Below are 18655 nucleotides of genomic sequence, written 5' to 3' on the forward strand. Positions count from 1 at the left end.
GCAAGTTCATCAAAACCAAATCATAGCTTATTGCCAACATATAGGTAGAAATTATATTCCTACTCCATCGCCCATATTCCCTCCCTGGTCTATAGAGATTCAACCACCGTATCCTACGTATAACCCAGCCGAAGCATTTTATAGCACCTATGGTTATGCATGGAACCCCTACTGGTATCAGTATCATCCCTAGTCTACTTAGTTTTATTTATTTTGTAATTTGTAATGTTGATACGTTTAATACTTATGTTAATATTGTAATAGTTTTTATAATTTTCTAACTTTTATTCTTAGATTTTAATAATTTTTGAATGTGGGGTAATATACCAAACTTCAAAAATATGTATATATGTTTGCAGTTTATCTTATGTACACAACAGGGTAAAACAACGCATTTTCAAAGACTGGCATTAAGTTCAGCAAAAGCAACTAATTTTGACGACAAGATGCAAAATATATGTGAAATAACAACGAGAAGGAATGAACAAATGATGTGCACCATTTATCATTCAACACAAACACAAATATGTTTGGAAACTTTGGTAAAATTTAATCATTTTCACACAAATCAACCTCAATAATTTAAATTGTTACTGATTTCTTGCAAATGAGGGCATTGCAAGATCTTAAGTGTGGGAAGCGGTTAAATTCTTTCGGATTTTTAAAAATTTTTTATCTTAAACACTTGGTTACCATTAAAAATACTAGTAAAGCAGTAGTTGTATTAGAATCTAGTGCTCTCTGATAATAAAGAACAGCCCTAGTCTTATATACTGACTACCTAATTCTAGTAAAATTTTTCAAAATTTTCAATTAAACGAACTCAAAATCATGTTTATACATATTTATGAACGATAAAACTAGGTTTTAACACCGAAATTATTGTTACCTCGGAAAGGACATAAAATTGAGAAACAAACCAAAATGTTAAAATTCATTTAAAATGGAATATAGGACAATAAAAAGGAAAATAAAAGCCAAGTGTGGGAAAATTTACCAAGATATTTTAAACATATGTCACATATTTCTGTAACAAATAACTGAAAATACTTTTGCTTTGGACTAAACTAAACTGTTTTACCCGATGAAAGAAAAGAAGAGATGGATCTACACGATGAATCAATTCCATCATTAAAAGGAAGTAAAGTCTTCCGAAAAAGAAACGCGCTTCTTGATTTAGGTCAAGAAGTTGTCGTCCAGACCAGCTGTAGGTTGACGAAAAATCTAGAAAAGTCATCACTAAAATCAGCAGGAAATTCACGGACCTCAGCATTAAACAGGGTCACCAAGTGATCAGACTTATCCTAACCATGAGAGGATCTGTCTTGTACAATGGGGGGCACCATGCAAATTAGCTGGATAAGACTAATGAATCAGATCCCCAGAAAGGATAATCTCCTTAAAGATTAAAAATCAGCTTTTAAGACTGATATTACTTAATCCTTGAGATTGACCTTAAAGATTGAGAATTACAAACTCATGGAATTCAATGATATCTAAACTCGAGCCTGAACGAGAAAATATTTTGATCAAAATTACAAACCGATTTGTTTTCTAAAAATCCATTTTCAATGCGTTCATTACCATTGAACGTAAAATCCTAGGAATTCACCTGGAATTCATTAGGTCACCTGAACCAAATCGGGTGTCAACCGTAAGAACGGTGGTTGCATAGTGGTTAAAGACAGGACCTTGTGCCAAACCTACAAATTATAAGGGTGAGCTTTACTATTGCTCCTACCAAGGATAGTAATTGAGTCTGACACGTTATAGACCATAATTAAAAGCATGTCAGGGGACATTGCCTTAACAGTTGCTTGTTCAACGCTTTCCTTTACAACCGGACGGTAGTTTACCGAAAGGTAATATACGGGACAAGTAAACTGGACGTGTTGCTTTCCTAATACAAGGTTAGCAAGTGGGTGACACAAAACCGCAAGTTTTGAGCTAAAATTTTCAAATCTGAAACCCACCAAACCCACAAAAATATTTTGCAAACACCGGTGAAGGGTTATTCCGGAAAACTTATCTAGGGTAAAAACTAGATTTAATTTTCAAAAGATCAAATGTTTTCATAAAGATCCAATTTCCTTAATGGATCTAAATTTTTATAGTCATGTGGGACTGTAAACCATATCGTTACTACCATTGTTTATACTGCCGTATAGAAATCACTGATGTACAAAGTGTGAAGAATAAAGAAGTGATTCTAGTATTTCAAGACGATATTGCTTGAGGACAAGCAACGCTCAAGTGTGGGAATATTTGATAATGCTAAAAACGAACATATATTTCATAGCATTATTCCTCAAGAAAGACAAGCTTTTAGTTGCAATTGTTCTATTTAAAAGTGATATTCGTTTAACTAATAAAAGGTGAAGACAAAAGACAGATTCGACGAATTGAAGACGCAAACGACCAAAAAGCTCAAAAGTACAAAATACAATCAAAGAGGTTCCTATTATTGATAAGAAACGTCTCGAAATTACAAGAGTACAAAATTCAAAACGCAAAGTACAAAATTCGAACGTCCTTGCGTACAATTTAATATCTTGTACTTTGCGTTTTGAATTTTGTTTCGAGACGTTTCTTATCAATAATTGGAACCTCTTTGATTGTATTTTGTACTTTTGAGCTTTTTGGTCGTTTGCGTCTTCAATTCGTCGAATCTGTCTTTTGTCTTCACCTTTTATTATTTAAACGAATATCACTTTTAAATAGAACAATTGCAACTAAAAGCTTGTCTTTCTTGAGGAATAATGCTATGAAATATATGTTCGTTTTTAGCATTATCAAATATTCCCACACTTGAGCGTTGCTTGTCCTCAAGCAATATCGTCTTGAAATACTAGAATCACTTCTTTATTCTTCACACTTTGTATATCAGTGATTTCTATACGGCGGTATAAACAATGGTAGTAACGATATAGTTTACAGTCCCACATGACTATAAAAATTTAGATCCATTAAGGAAATTGGATCTTTATCAAAACATTTGATCTTTTGAAAATTAAATCTAGTTTTTACCCTAGATAAGTTTTCTGGAATAACCCTTCACCGGTGTTTGCAAAATATTTTTGTGGGTTTGGTGGGTTTGAGATTTGAAAATTTTAACTCAAAACTTGCGGTTTTGTGTCACCCACTTGCTAACCTTGTATTAGGAAAGCAACACGTCCAGTTTACTTATCCCTTATATTACCTTTCGGTAAACTACCGTCCGGTTGTAAAGGAAAGCGTTGGACAAGCAACTGTTAAGGCAATGTCCCCTGACATGCTTTTAATTATGGTCTATAACGTGTCAGACGCAATTACTATCCTTGGTAGGAGCAATAGTAAAGCTCACCCTTATAATTTGTAGGTTTGGCACAAGGTCCTGTCTTTGACCACTATGCAACCACCGTTCTTACGGTTGACACCCGATTTAGTTCAGGTGACCTAATGAATTCCAGGTGAATTCCTAGGATTTTACGTTCAATGGTAATGAACGCATTGAAAATGGGTTTTTAGAAAACAAATCGGTTTGTAATTTTGATCAAAATATTTTCTTGTTCAGGCTCGAGTTTAGATATCATTGAATTCCATGAGTTTGTAATTCTCAATCTTTAAGGTCAATCTCAAGGATTGAGTAATATCAGTCTTAAAAGCTGATTTTTAATCTTTAAGGAGATTATCCTTTCTGGGGATCTGATTCATTAGTCTTATCCAGCTAATTTGCATGGTGCCCCCCCATTGTACAAGACAGATCCTCTCATGGTTAGGATAAGTCTTACCACTTGGCGACCCTGTTTAATGCTGAGGTCCGTGAATTTCCTGCTGATTTTAGTGATGACTTTTCTAGATTTTTTGTCAACCTACAGCTGGTCTGGACGACAACTTCTTGACCTAAATCAAGAAGCGCGTTTCTTTTTCGGAAGACTTTACTTCCTTTTAATGATGGAATTGATTCATCGTGTAGATCCATCTCTTCTTTTCTTTCATCGGGTAAAACAGTTTAGTTTAGTCCAAAGCAAAAGTATTTTCAGTTATTTGTTACAGAAATATGTGACATATGTTTAAAATATCTTGGTAAATTTTCCCACACTTGGCTTTTATTTTCCTTTTTATTGTCCTCTATTCCATTTTAAATGAATTTTAACATTTTGGTTTGTTTCTCAATTTTATGTCCTTTCCGAGGTAACAATAATTTCGGTGTTAAAACCTAGTTTTATCGTTCATAAATATGTATAAACATGATTTTGAGTTCATTTAATTGAAAATTTTGAAAAATTTTACTAGAATTGGGTAGTCAGTATATAAGACTAGGGCTGTTCTTTATTATCAGAGAGCACTAGATTCTAATACAACTACTGCTTTACTAGTATTTTTAATGGTAACCAAGTGTTTAAGATAAAAATTTTTTAAAAATCCGAAAGAATTTAACCCCTTCCCACACTTAAGATCTTGCAATGCCCTCATTTGTAAGAAATCAGTAACAATTTAAATTATTGAGGGTGATTTGTGTGAAAATGATTAAATTTTACCAAAGTTTCCAAACATATTTGTGTTTATGTTGAATGATAAATGGTGAACATCATTTGTTCATTCCTTCTCGTTGTTATTTCACATATATTTTGCATCTTGTCGTCAAAATTAGTTGCTTTTGCTGAACTTAATGCCAGTCTTTGAAAATGCGTTGTTTTACCCTGTTGTGTACATAAGATAAACTGCAAACATATATACATATTTTTGAAGTTTGGTATATTACCCCACATTCAAAAATTATTAAAATCTAAGAATAAAAGTTAGAAAATTATAAAAACTATTACAATATTAACATAAGTATTAAACGTATCAACATTACAAATTACAAAATAAATAAAACTAAGTAGACTAGGGATGATACTGATACCAGTAGGGGTTCCATGCATAACCATAGGTGCTATAAAATGCTTCGGCTGGGTTATACGTAGGATACGGTGGTTGCATCTCTATAGACCAGGGAGGGAATATGGGCGATGGAGTAGGAATATAGTTTCTACCTATATGTTGGCAATAAGCTATGATTTGGTTTTGATGAACTTGCCAATCTTCAAATGCTCTATGTCTAGCATTTTCGTACTCCTGTGAAGCTATAAACCTTTGCATTTCTTTCATTTCAAAAATACTTGATAGTTAAAGCTAAGGGGAATAAAATATACTATTAAATTTTACAAGAAAATACTATTAAATATGATACAATTTTATACAAGATATTTATTTATTTATAGAATGGATATACTTAAACCTTGCTACAACACTTATAGGCAGTGTACCTAATCGTACAGTAGTGTAGTTTTTAGTAAGTCCGGTTCGTTCCACAGGGAATCTTTTTCACAAAGCTTAACGCTATATTAGTTTAAATTTATAAAAATACAAATATATATATATATATATATAAGTAATATTATTATTATAAAGGGGGTTTTTACCGTTTAATGACTGGTTTGTCGATTTTAAAACTTTAGTCGCAGTTAAAACCAAATGTAAAATAATAAATAAATACAAGACTTAATTTAAAGCTTAAAGTAAATAACGATAATGAAATTGCGAATAATAAAAGTACGATAAAATAAAATTGCGATAATTAAAAAGTACGATAATTAAAAGTGCAATTAAATACAATAACAATAAATAAAAGTGCTATAATTAGAAGTGCAATTAAATATAAAATAAAGGAAATTAAATATGAAATAAAAGAATTATGCTTATTTAAACTTCCGTAATCATGATGTTTGACGTGTTGATTTTAGTTTTATGCCCATGGGTTAATTGTCCTTTGTCCTGGATTATTTAATATGTCCATACGGATTTTGTCCATAATAGTCCATCAGTCATAAATATAAAGAGCGAAAGCCTTCGTCAAATTATTCTTATTCCTGAAGTCAAATATTCCAACTAATTGGGAATTCGAATTGTAACAAGGTTTTAATACTTTGTTTAATGAATACACCAGGTTATCGACTGCGTGTAAACCAAGGTTTTACTACTTTGTTAACAATTACACCAATTACCCTTGAATGTAATTCACCCCTGTTTCAACAAGTCTATTAACTATTAATCCGGTTCCGTATCCGGTAAAATGAATAATTATTGGTATTTATAGATATCCCGCCCACCGTACCCAGTCAAGCGTAAGTGGTTATATATAAATACGTCGAATTATAAGTTTGTATATTAAATTAACAAGGTATTGTTTAGTTAATATAAAACCCATTAATAGCCCATAGTCTAATTTCCACAAGTGTCGTTCTTTTATCCAAACCCCAATTATGGTACACAGCCCAATTACCCAATTTTAGTTATTAGCCCAACATCATGATTACTTCGGATTTAAATAAGCATAATAATAACTTAGCTACGAGACATTAAATTAAAAAGGTTGAACATAACTTACAATGATTAAAAATAGCGTAGCGTTACACGGACAGAATTTCGACTTACACCCTTACAACATTCGCTAACATACCCTTATTATTAGGATTAAAATTAAAATTAAAATTAAAATATAAATTATAAATATAAATATTACGTTTAGATAGATGGATGGATATATATGTTATATTTTTACGATCAGAATGCGCGAGCTTTATAGGCAGTTTCTAAATTTGGGGCTCCGCGACTCGCGGCCCTTTTCTTCTTCAAACTCCGCGAGTCGCGGAGTTTGTAATTACAGCTCACTCCATTTTGGCTCTTTGTTTACCGACGGTTTATTATATAAATATAATATATATATAATTTATATAATTAATTATATATTATATTATATTTATATACATAGTTAACTTGTAATTTTTAGTCCGTTGCGTCGAGCGTTGAGAGTTGACTCTGGTCCCGGTTCCGGATTTTCGAACGTCCTTGCGTACAATTTAATATCTTGTACTTTGCGTTTTGAATTTTGTACTCTTGTAATTTCGAGACGTTTCTTATCAATAATTGGAACCTCTTTGATTGTATTTTGTACTTTTGAGATTTTTGGTCGTTTGCGTCTTCAATTCGTCGAATCTGTCTTTTGTCTTCACCTTTTATTATTTAAACGAATATCACTTTTAAATAGAACAATTGCAACTAAAAGCTTGTCTTTCTTGAGGAATAATGCTATGAAATATATGTTCGTTTTTAGCATTATCAAATATTCCCACACTTGAGCGTTGCTTGTCCTCAAGCAATATCGTCTTGAAATACTAGAATCACTTCTTTATTCTTCACACTTTGTACATCAGTGATTTCTATACGGCGGTATAAACAATGGTAGTAACGATATGGTTTACAGTCCCACATGACTATAAAAATTTAGATCCATTAAGGAAATTGGATCTTTATGAAAACATTTGATCTTTTGAAAATTAAATCTAGTTTTTACCCTAGATAAGTTTTCCGGAATAACCCTTCACCGGTGTTTGCAAAATATTTTTGTGGGTTTGGTGGGTTTCAGATTTGAAAATTTTAGCTCAAAACTTGAGGTTTTGTGTCACCCACTTGCTAACCTTGTATTAGGAAAGCAACACGTCCAGTTTACTTGTCTCGTATATTACCTTTCGGTAAACTACCGTCCGGTTGTAAAGGAAAGAGTTGAACAAGCAACTATTAAGGCAATGTCCCCTGACATGCTTTTAATTATGGTCTATAACGTGTCAGACGCAATTACTATCCTTGGTAGGAGCAATAGTAAAGCTCACCCTTATAATTTTTAAGTTTGGCACAAGGTCCTGTCTTTGACCACTATGCAACCACCGTTCTTACGGTTGACACCCGATTTGGTTCAGGTGACCTAATGAATTCCAGGTGAATTCCTAGGATTTTACGTTCAATGGTAATGAACGCATTGAAAATGGGTTTTTAGAAAACAAATCGGTTTGTAATTTTGATCAAAATATTTTCTCGTTCAGGCTCGAGTTTAGATATCATTGAATTCCATGAGTTTGTAATTCTCAATCTTTAAGGTCAATCTCAAGGATTGAGTAATATCAGTCTTAAAAGCTGATTTTTAATCTTTAAGGAGATTATCCTTTCTGGGGATCTGATTCATTAGTCTTATCCAGCTAATTTGCATGGTGCCCCCCATTGTACAAGACAGATCCTCTCATGGTTAGGATAAGTCTGACCACTTGGCGACCCTGTTTAATGCTGAGGTCCGTGGATTTCCTGCTGATTTTAGTGATGACTTTTCTAGATTTTTCGTCAACCTACAGCTGGTCTGGACGACAACTTCTTGACCTAAATCAAGAAGCGCGTTTCTTTTTCGGAAGACTTTACTTCCTTTGAATGATGGAATTGATTCATCGTGTAGATCCATCTCTTCTTTTCTTTCATCGGGTAAAACAGTTTAGTTTAGTCCAAAGCAAAAGTATTTTCAGTTATTTGTTACAGAAATATGTGACATATGTTTAAAATATCTTGGTAAATTTTCCCACACTTGGCTTTTATTTTCCTTTTTATTGTCCTCTATTCCATTTTAAATGAATTTTAACATTTTGGTTTGTTTCTCAATTTTATGTCCTTTCCGAGGTAACAATAATTTCGGTGTTAAAACCTAGTTTTATCGTTCATAAATTTGTATAAACATGATTTTGAGTTCATTTAATTGAAAATTTTGAAAAATTTTACTAGAATTGGGTAGTCAGTATATAAGACTAGGGCTGTTCTTTATTATCAGAGAGCACTAGATTCTAATACAACTACTGCTTTACTAGTATTTTTAATGGTAACCAAGTGTTTAAGATAAAAAATTTTTAAAAATCCGAAAGAATTTAACCCCTTCCCACACTTAAGATCTTGCAATGCCCTCATTTGCAAAAAATCAGTAACAATTTAAATTATTGAGGGTGATTTGTGTGAAAATGATTAAATTTTACCAAAGTTTTCAAACATATTTGTGTTTGTGTTGAATGATAAATGGTGCACATCATTTGTTTATTCCTTCTCGTTGTTATTTCACATATATTTTGCATCTTGTCGTCAAAATTAGTTGCTTTTGCTGAACTTAATGCCAGTCTTTGAAAATGCGTTGTTTTACCCTGTTGTGTACATAAGATAAACTGCAAACATATATGCATATTTTTAAAGTTTGGTATATTACCCCACATTCAAAAATTATTAAAATCTAAGAATAAAAGTTAGAAAATTATAAAAACTATTACAATATTAACATAAGTATTAAACGTATTAACATTACAAATTACAAAATAAATAAAACTAAGTAGACTAGGGATGATACTGATACCAGTAGGGGTTCCATGCATAACCATAGGTGCTATAAAATGCTTCGGTTGGGTTATACGTAGGATACGGTGGTTGAATCTCTATAGACCAGGGAGGGAATATGGGCGATGGAGTAGGAATATAGTTTCTACCTATATGTTGGCAATAAGCTATGATTTGGTTTTGATGAACTTGCCAATCTTCAAATGCTCTATGTCTAGCATTTTCGTACTCCTGTGAAGCTATAAACCTTTGCATTTCTTGCGTTTCATTTCCCCCTCCTACATTACCTTGCTGTTGGTTTCTCTCAACCTGTGGATGTCTACCATTATATCGTACTGCGACGTTATTTTGCCTCTTCAAAACTTTCGCACCATGGTATACATTTAAACCTATTGTATCGTGGGGTTCTGGTTCTTCGACTAATAATCCCCCCCGACTTATATCCACACCGAGATATTCAGCAATCAAAGTAATAAATATACCACCTCCTATTATGCTATGCGGTCTCATCCCCCTAACCATAGCTGATAAATAATAACCCACACAATAAGGTATACTTACAGCGCTTTGTGGGTCTCGAATACACATGTGGTAAAACAAATCCTGTTCATTTACCTTTTCCTTGTTCTTAACTCTTTGTGTAATCGAATTAGCTAAAAACCTATGAATTACTCTTAATTCAGCTCTATCTATATCCAAATAAGAGTAATTCCCCCCTTTGAACCGGTGATGGCTAGTCATTTGACTCCATACACCATGTGTATCAAAATTTTCATCTATCTTTCTACCATTTAGTATCAACCCTCTACAATCGACAGATGCTAACTCCTCAGGCGTATATATACGTAAAGCCTGAGCCATGTCTAGTAAAGACATGTGGCGCATCGAACCTCCTAACAAAAATCTAATAAAAGATCGATCGGTTAAACTAGCTACCCGATCATTTAATTCTATACTACACAACAATTCTTCACACCATACTTTATATACAGGTCTACGCATGGTGAATAAACGTACCCAGTCGTTAAAAGTAGAATTACCATAACTCTGTGCAAGTAATTCCCTAATTGGCCCGGCCAATTCTACAGCTTCTAATGGTCCCCATTCTATGACCCTAGGTACCTCAACAACTTTAGAATGAAGAGTATGCAAACCCCTTTGGTATTTTGGATAATCTATCCAAAGTCTGTCAAATCTCAGGTTCGGGTGCAAATCTTCCAAGTGCATATCAGAAAATGTCATGACTGGATGAGGTATATCTTGTTTGTAGTAGTTATCCACCTCCTGTTGTTCCACATTTTCAGCAGGAGCATTGCGAGCTTGGGATGAAGATTCACCCCTTTCAGTCTGCAAAACACATCAAACACAATTTTTGTGCATCCAAATATGCATTAGTGTCAGCAAAATCATCAATCAAAATAATTACAATGACATGATCAATTTATATCAAACTTAAGCTCATTTTCATATTTTCATCAAATCTACACTTTTTCAAATAAGCATATACGAAAATGTTTGCCAAGTTCATAAGCATTCAACTCAAATAACATGTCAAAATAATCATTACTAGCAATTAAACAAGTTTCAAATGGCATTATCTCTCAAAAATCAAGTTCATGAATTTTAGACTTGAAAAAGTCCACTTTAATTCTCAAAATCATGTTTAGGCTCAAAGTTTGGATCATTTAACTACCTAAACATGTTACACTACTTAATTTAGCAACAATTAATGATAAAAATCGGCCATAACCTGTTTATATCAAAAAGCCCCAAATTTGCTCAAGAACACAAACCCTAGATTACTCAAAATTTGAAGTTTAAGGCTTCTAATCATGTTAAATAGCATCAATCTAGGTTATACAAGCATAATACATAAACAATTTAAGCATAATTACACTAAAAAGCATCAAAATCAAATTGGGAAAAAAATTGCTCAAGAACACTAATTTTCAGAATAAATGGTGTTTAGGTGTAGAAATTTACCGTTTTTCTTGAGTAATTCCTTGATAGCATCCTTCTCAACATGATTTTAGTAAAAGATTTGATGATTAACGGTCAAAAATTGTGAATTTGGGGGTGTTTTTTCGGGTTTTTGCGGGTTTTATCGCAGTGTTTTCGTGGGTGTGCGTTGGGGACTGATCAGTTCTGCCCCTTTTATTTTTTTTCGGTATTTTTGGAACTCCGCGAGTCGCGGTGTTTTTCCCTTTCAAACTCCGCGAGTCGCGGAGTTTGTATTTTTTTTTTTTTAAACAAACCTTAACTTGTAAAACAAATATAAAATAAATTTAAAATTTTGTTTTCCTTTGTTTTAGGACGAGGTCGTTTCAGATCGATGTCCTAGTCCGTCCCTCGACAAAATTTTAAAATTTGTCTTTTTGTAGCGATTGTTTTAAAAGCTAAGATTTTTGGTTTTTTTTTAATGTTTTTGGCATACTTTAATTCAATAAGATTAAAAATAATGATAATAAAAGTTCTCGTCCCTCCCTCGGGTAAAGCAATTTCGGTTCAACGACCTAGTCTTCAACTTACGACGAATTTTAAAAATCATATTTTTAACTTAACGAAATAAAGTAAATTTTTGTTTTTAAATTCACACAACTTAATTATAAAATTCAAAATTAATATTAAAAATTCACACCAAACTTACAATTTAAAATGCATAAAAATAAAATTCATATTTTAAAAATTAAAAATTCACACCAAACTTAATTTAAAAATTCATATTATAAAATCACACCAAACTTATATTAATTTTTCAAATATTTACAATTTTAAATATATTGATTTTACAAAGTTTACAATATTAATCTAAGATTTATATATTAATTTTAAAAACATGGTAAAAATAAAATTAAAAATCTTTTTGGCTTTTTATCCCACTTTAATCAATCAAATTTTATCAAAAATATACGCCCCTCTTTTCGGTAAAGTGATTTCGGTTCCATGACCTAATTTAAATCATGACGAATTTTTGAAATATTTTAGGTTGATTGATTAAAGATATTTATACCTTAAGAATAAACGTTAAATTTCGCAGTGATGTAATAAATTTTTGAATGATATCAATAATTTCGGTCGCCAAACCTAATTTTATTCAATACCAATTTAATACTTTATAGCGAACAAATTAGCGTTTATTATCAAAAGGTTAAAAATAAAAATAAAAAATAAAAACTGTACAGTCTTACCTGTGAGATAGTATTCTTAGTTATATGATCTATCCCATTCATAAGATAGTCGATTTAATTGGTTTTCCATGGCTACATAGGCGTAACCTCGAGCATTCAGTGTCTTTTCTTCTAAACATATGAACGGTCCGTCTCTGCATAAAGTAACAAATTCGGTATTTGAATAGGTTTGATTATTTGAACATTTACCTCCATGTGACCATTTTCCGCATTTGTGACATCTTTCTAGGTGTCGTGCTCTTCTTTTCGCTGCGGATTTTGATTTTCCTTTACCAAATTGTAACTTATTATCTTCGCATCTGGATTCTTTTCTTACTCCGTCCAATCTTTCTCTGATTACTGACACTATTTCACTTGGAAGTGTGTCATTATTACGTTTAGTGATCAAAGCGTGTAGCATTAGACCATGGTTTAATTCACAGGCAGTCTTCATTTCATAAAAACCTAAAAAAATAAAAATTCAGAATGGGGGGAGAAGACTAGTTCTTTAGGGTCTGCTAGGGAAAGACCATTCGGGTTCCATTTTTGAGAACTACACGAAAACAGAAAATCTAACTCTAATAGAAATACATAAACCCCCTATACTTAGTTGAAATTGTGATTAACATTATTTTCAATTGAATCATCAACAACTTGTATATCTTTGACTTTTACTTCAATCCATTTGTTGATTTGCTCCGTAACTTTCACAAATTCAACTAACATTGTCTTTTCTTTTGACGATAAATTGGATATTAATCGGTTATATAACTTAAAGTTTTCTTTAATCTTAGCATAGTGAATCAGTTTATAAAGTTTCTTCGTTGAACTGTTAAAAATGGGTTCATCTAATTTCGTATCATCAACGGCATTCCTTGTGATTGGATCATCATTAAGTGTTTCTTCATCTTCCCCACACTTATGCGTTTTTATTGGTCTAACAGTTTTGGTTGGTGGAGATCTAAACTTTCGGTTCACAAAGGTGATCGATGTATCACCATCCCTAAGTGTCATTCTACCTTCTCTTACATCAATGAATGCCTCGGTGGTTGATAAAAATGGGCGACCTAGAATTAGAGGAATATCAAGGTTTTCCTCCATATTAATTACTATGAAGTTTGCAACAAAGGTCAAACTTCCCACGTTAACAAGTAAATTATTTGCTATTCCAACCGGGTGTTTAATGGTTTGGTCAAATGATTGAACACCTATTTTGGTTGGTTTTAATTTACCCATGCCTAATCTTTTGTATAAGGAAAGAGGCATAATATTTGCACTTGCTCCTAAATCTGCGAGTCCATTATATACAGCACCATCATTAAGCAAGCAAGAAATGATAAATTCACCCGGGTCTCCTGCTTTAGTAAGTCGAGTTGGTTTGTAAACCTTTTTCGGGTGTTCTTTCCTTGGTTCTTTCACTTCTATTTGAATTTCTTGTTCACATTTTTCTTCGTTTTTTGGAATGGGAGGTTTGTATAAGAATTCTTCTTCATCACTCAAATTTGAATCCTCCTTATTTTCTAATTTTGATTTTTCATATGTTGTTTATAACATATTTATGTTTTCATTTTGAAGGTTTTCTTTGGTGGTGAAATTATGATTAACTTCATTGTCAACTTCCATCGGACCATGTATGTAATGTTTAACTCTGTGACCATTAACTTTAAATTCAATCCCATTTGAATTTATTAATTCTATCGTTCCGTATGGGAAAACTCTTTTGACTATGAATGGTCCAGACCATCTTGATTTCAATTTTCAAGAAATAGCTTGAATCGTGAATTGAAAAGAAGAACTCTGTCTCCTTCTTTAAATTCTTTTGAACTTCTGATTCTTTTATCATGCCATTTCTTCGTTCTTTCTTTATAGATTAATGAATTTTCGTATGCTTCATGTCTTAATTCTTCTAATTCATTTAGTTGACTTAATCGTAGACGTCCAGCTTCATGTAAATCAAGATTACATGTCTTCAAAGCCCAAAATGCTTTGTGTTCAATTTCTACTGGAAGATGACATGCTTTTCCGTAAACGAGTCTAAAAGGTGTGGTTCCAATTGGAGTTTTGTAGGCTGTTCTAAAAGCCCAGAGTGCATCCTCCAATTTAATGGACCATTCCTTCGGATTTGATCCTACAGTTTTCTCTAGAATACGTTTTAAAGCTCGGTTGGTATTTTCAACTTGTCCACTTGTTTGTGGATGATATGCAGTGGAGATTTTATGAGTTACTCCATAGCTTTTAAGAACTTTCTCAAGTTGATTATTACAGAAATGAGTACCCCGATCACTTATTAAAGCTTTCGGTGTTCCAAACCTTGCAAAAAGACGTTTTAAAAAGTTGACTACAACTCGTGCATCGTTAGTTGGGAGAGCTTGTGCTTCTGCCCATTTAAATACATAATCAATGGCAACGAGAATATATAGATTATTATGAGATTTTGGAAATGGACCCATAAAGTCAATACCCCAAATGTCAAATACTTCACATACTTGAATGACATTTTGTGGCATTTCATCACGTTGACTTATTTTTCCGGCCCTTTGACAAGCATCACAGGATTTGCAAAGAAGGTGTGCGTCTTTGTAAATTGTAGGCCAATAGAATCCAGCATCATAAACTTTTCTTGCTATTAGTTGAGGCCCATAATGCCCTCCTGTTGGTCCTGTGTGACAATGGTTTAAAATTTTACTAGCTTCATCTCCAAATACACATCGGCGTATTATTCCATCGGGACAACTTTTAAACAGATGTGGATCTTCCCAGAAATAGTGTTTTATATCACTGAAGAATTTCTTTCGGTTTTGGTACGATAATCCTTTTTCAAGGAATCCACATACTAAATAGTTTGCATAGTCTGCAAACCATGGGATTTCATTATAATCTATCTTCAATAGATATTCATCAGGAAAGTTGTCTTGTTTGGTCGATTCATTTAGAACTTCTAATTCGGGATTTTCAAGACGAGAAAGATGATCAGCGGCGAGATTTTCTGCTCCTCTTTTATCTCGGATTTTCAATATCAAACTCTTGTAAGAGTAAGATCCAACGGATTAATCTTGGTTTAGCATCTTGTTTCGAAAATAGGTATCTAAGAGCAGAATGGTCGGTATAGACCACCGTTTTAGCTAGAACGAGATATGATCGAAATTTGTCAAAAGCAAAGACAATAGCAAGGAGTTCTTTTTCAGTAGTTGTATAGTTCGTTTGTGCTCCTTGTAACGTCTTACTAGCATAATATATAGGTTGAAATCGTTTTTCAATCCTTTGTCCTAAAACGGCTCCCATTACAAAATCACTTGCATCGCACATAAGTTCAAACGGTAGATTCCAATTTGCTGTTATCATGATCGGCGCATTAGTGAGTTTCTCTTTAAGAATATTAAAAGATTTGATGCATTCATCTGAAAAGATGAATGGAGCATCCTTTTCTAGGAGTTTATTCATAGGAGTGGCAATCTTAGAAAAATCTTTTATGAAACGTCGGTAAAAACTGGCATGCCCTAGAAAACTCCTAACTCCTCTAACATTGGTGGGATGTGGAAGTTTAGCAATTACATCTACTTTAGCTCTATCCACTTCAATTCCTTCTTTTGAAATTTTATGTCCAAGAACGATGCCTTCTTTAACCATGAAATGGCATTTCTCCCAATTAAGAACTAGATTTGATTGTTCGCATCTAATAAGCATTCGTTCCAGATTAACTAGACATGATTCAAATGTATCAACGAAGACTGAAAAGTCATCCTTGAAAACTTCCATGCATTCTTCTATCATGTCGTGAAAAATTGCCATCATGCACCTTTGAAAGGTTGCAGGGGCGTTGCAAAGTCCAAATGGCATGCGTTTGTAAGCAAAAGTACCATAAGGGCACGTGAATGTGGTTTTCTCTTGATCTTCGGGTGCTATTGGAATTTGAAAATATCCGGAAAATCCATCTAGAAAACAATAGTAACTATTTCCGGCTAATCTTTCCAACATTTGATCAATGAAAGGTAAGGGAAAGTGATCTTTTCTGGTGGCGTCATTTAATTTTCTATAATCAATACACACACGCCATCCTGTTACAGTCCTAGTAGGAATAAGCTCATTTTTCTCATTTGTAATGACAGTCATGCCACCCTTCTTAGGCACGCATTGAACTGGGCTTACCCATGGACTATCAGAAATTGGATATATTAAACCTGCATCTAGCAGTTTAATAATCTCTTTCTTAACTACATCTTGCATATTAGGATTTTCTTCGTTGGCGTTACACATACGTTTTATGACCTTCTTCCATAAGGATTTTATGTGTGCAATACGAAGGACTTATTCCTTTAATATCATGAATCTTCCATGCAATGGCTGGTTTATGAGCTTTCAACACAGAAATGAGTTGTGATTTCTCATTTTCAGTAAGAGAAGACGATATTGTTACAGGTAATTCAGATTCACCATGTAAATAAGCGTATTCCAAATGGTTTGGAAGTGGCTTTAACTCTAATTTAGGAGGTTCTTCTATCGATGATTTGTATCGATATCTGTCTTCTTCTTTTAGCATTTGAATTTCTTCTGTTGTTGGTTCATATCCATTAGCTATAAGTGTAGCTAACATTTCAACTTCATCAATTGGTTCAGTTCCTTCTCCTAAAGAACATTCTCCTGTTCCTTGTAATTCTGGAAATTCTTCTAATAATTCTGCATGTGAATCTATAGTTTGAATATAATAACATGTATCATCTGCAGATTGTGGTTGTTGCATTGCTCTATCAACTGAAAAGGTAACACTCTCATCCTCTATACTTAGGGTCAATTTCTTACCGAACACGTCTATCATTGCTTTAGCCGTGTTTAAGAATGGTCTTCCTAATATGAGAGGAACTTGAGAATCTTCTTCCATGTCCAGAACAACAAAATCTACTGGAAATACTAAAGTACCAACTTTAACTAGCATGTTCTCCATTATCCCTCTAGGATATTTTATTGATCTATCGGCTAGTTGTATGCTTATTCTGGTTGGTTTCAATTCTCCAAGGTCTAGTTTAGCGTATAGTGAATATGGCATTAGATTTATACTAGCACCTAAGTCTGCCAATGCTTCTATTGAACTAAGACTACCCAGAAAACATGGAATTGTGTAACTTCCTGGATCAGATAATTTTTCTGGTATCTTATTCAACAGCACTGCTGAACAATTAGCATTCATGGTAACAGCCGAGAGTTCTTCCATTTTCTTTCTATGTAAGATTAGATCTTTCAAGAATTTAGCATATCTAGGCATTCCTGAAATTACATCAATGAAAGGAAGATTTACATTTATCTGTTTAAACATATCCAAGAATTTGGATTGCTCGGCTTCAAGTTTCTCTTTCTTCATTTTACTCGGGTAAGGAAGTGGTGGTTGGTATGGTTTAACATAAGGTTTATCCTTAACTGTGTTATCTTCATTAACCTTTTCAACTACCGGTTCTTTTTCCTTATCTTGATCAGGTTGTGGCTCTTGTGGAGTAGGAATAGCTTCATTAGAAGTTACAGGTATTTCAGGTGGTTTAAGTGTTGTACCACTTCTTGTGGTAATAGCTTTAGCTGTTTCATTCCGGGGGTTAGTATTTGTATCACTAGGTAGACTTCCCGGTTTTCTTTCACCTATTAACCTTGCTAGGTTACTTACTTCTTGTTCCAGATTTTGAATAGAAGCTTGTTGATTTCTAAATGCTTGAGCATTTTGTTCATTAGTTTGTTTCTAAGATGTGAAAAACTGCGTTTGTGTTTCAACTAGCTTCGTCATCATATCTTCTAAATTCGGCTTTTTATCATCGGTTTGTGGTGGTTTGTTTTGAAAATTAGGTCTTTGTTGGTTGTAAGTTTTGTTAGATACTTGTTGATTGCTAGGACCTTGTTGGTTGTTGTATGGAATATTTCGGTTATAATTCTGGTTTTGATTGTAAATCGGTCTTGGCGGTTGATAATTATTCTGATAATTATTTCCAGGCCTTTGGTTTAGATATGAAACATTCTCTCTTTGTTCCATTGTTAATTCAATACTGAGACAATCTTTTGTCAAATGTGGTCCTCCACACTGCTCACAACTAATTCGTATTGAGTGAATATCCTTAGTCATCTTTTCCATTCGTCTCTCCACAGCATCTATCTTTGCGGAAATGGAATCTAAGTCATGGCTAGAATCGGCTCTAGCTGCTTTAGATGATCTAACGATATCTTTTTCTTGGTGCCACTCATGTGAGTGGGAAGCAGTGTTATCAATAATTTTGTAAGCATCAGTTTCGGTTTTC

This window comes from Rutidosis leptorrhynchoides, chromosome 8 (assembly GCF_046630445.1).
Source record: "Rutidosis leptorrhynchoides isolate AG116_Rl617_1_P2 chromosome 8, CSIRO_AGI_Rlap_v1, whole genome shotgun sequence".
Lineage (NCBI taxonomy): Eukaryota > Viridiplantae > Streptophyta > Magnoliopsida > Asterales > Asteraceae > Rutidosis > Rutidosis leptorrhynchoides.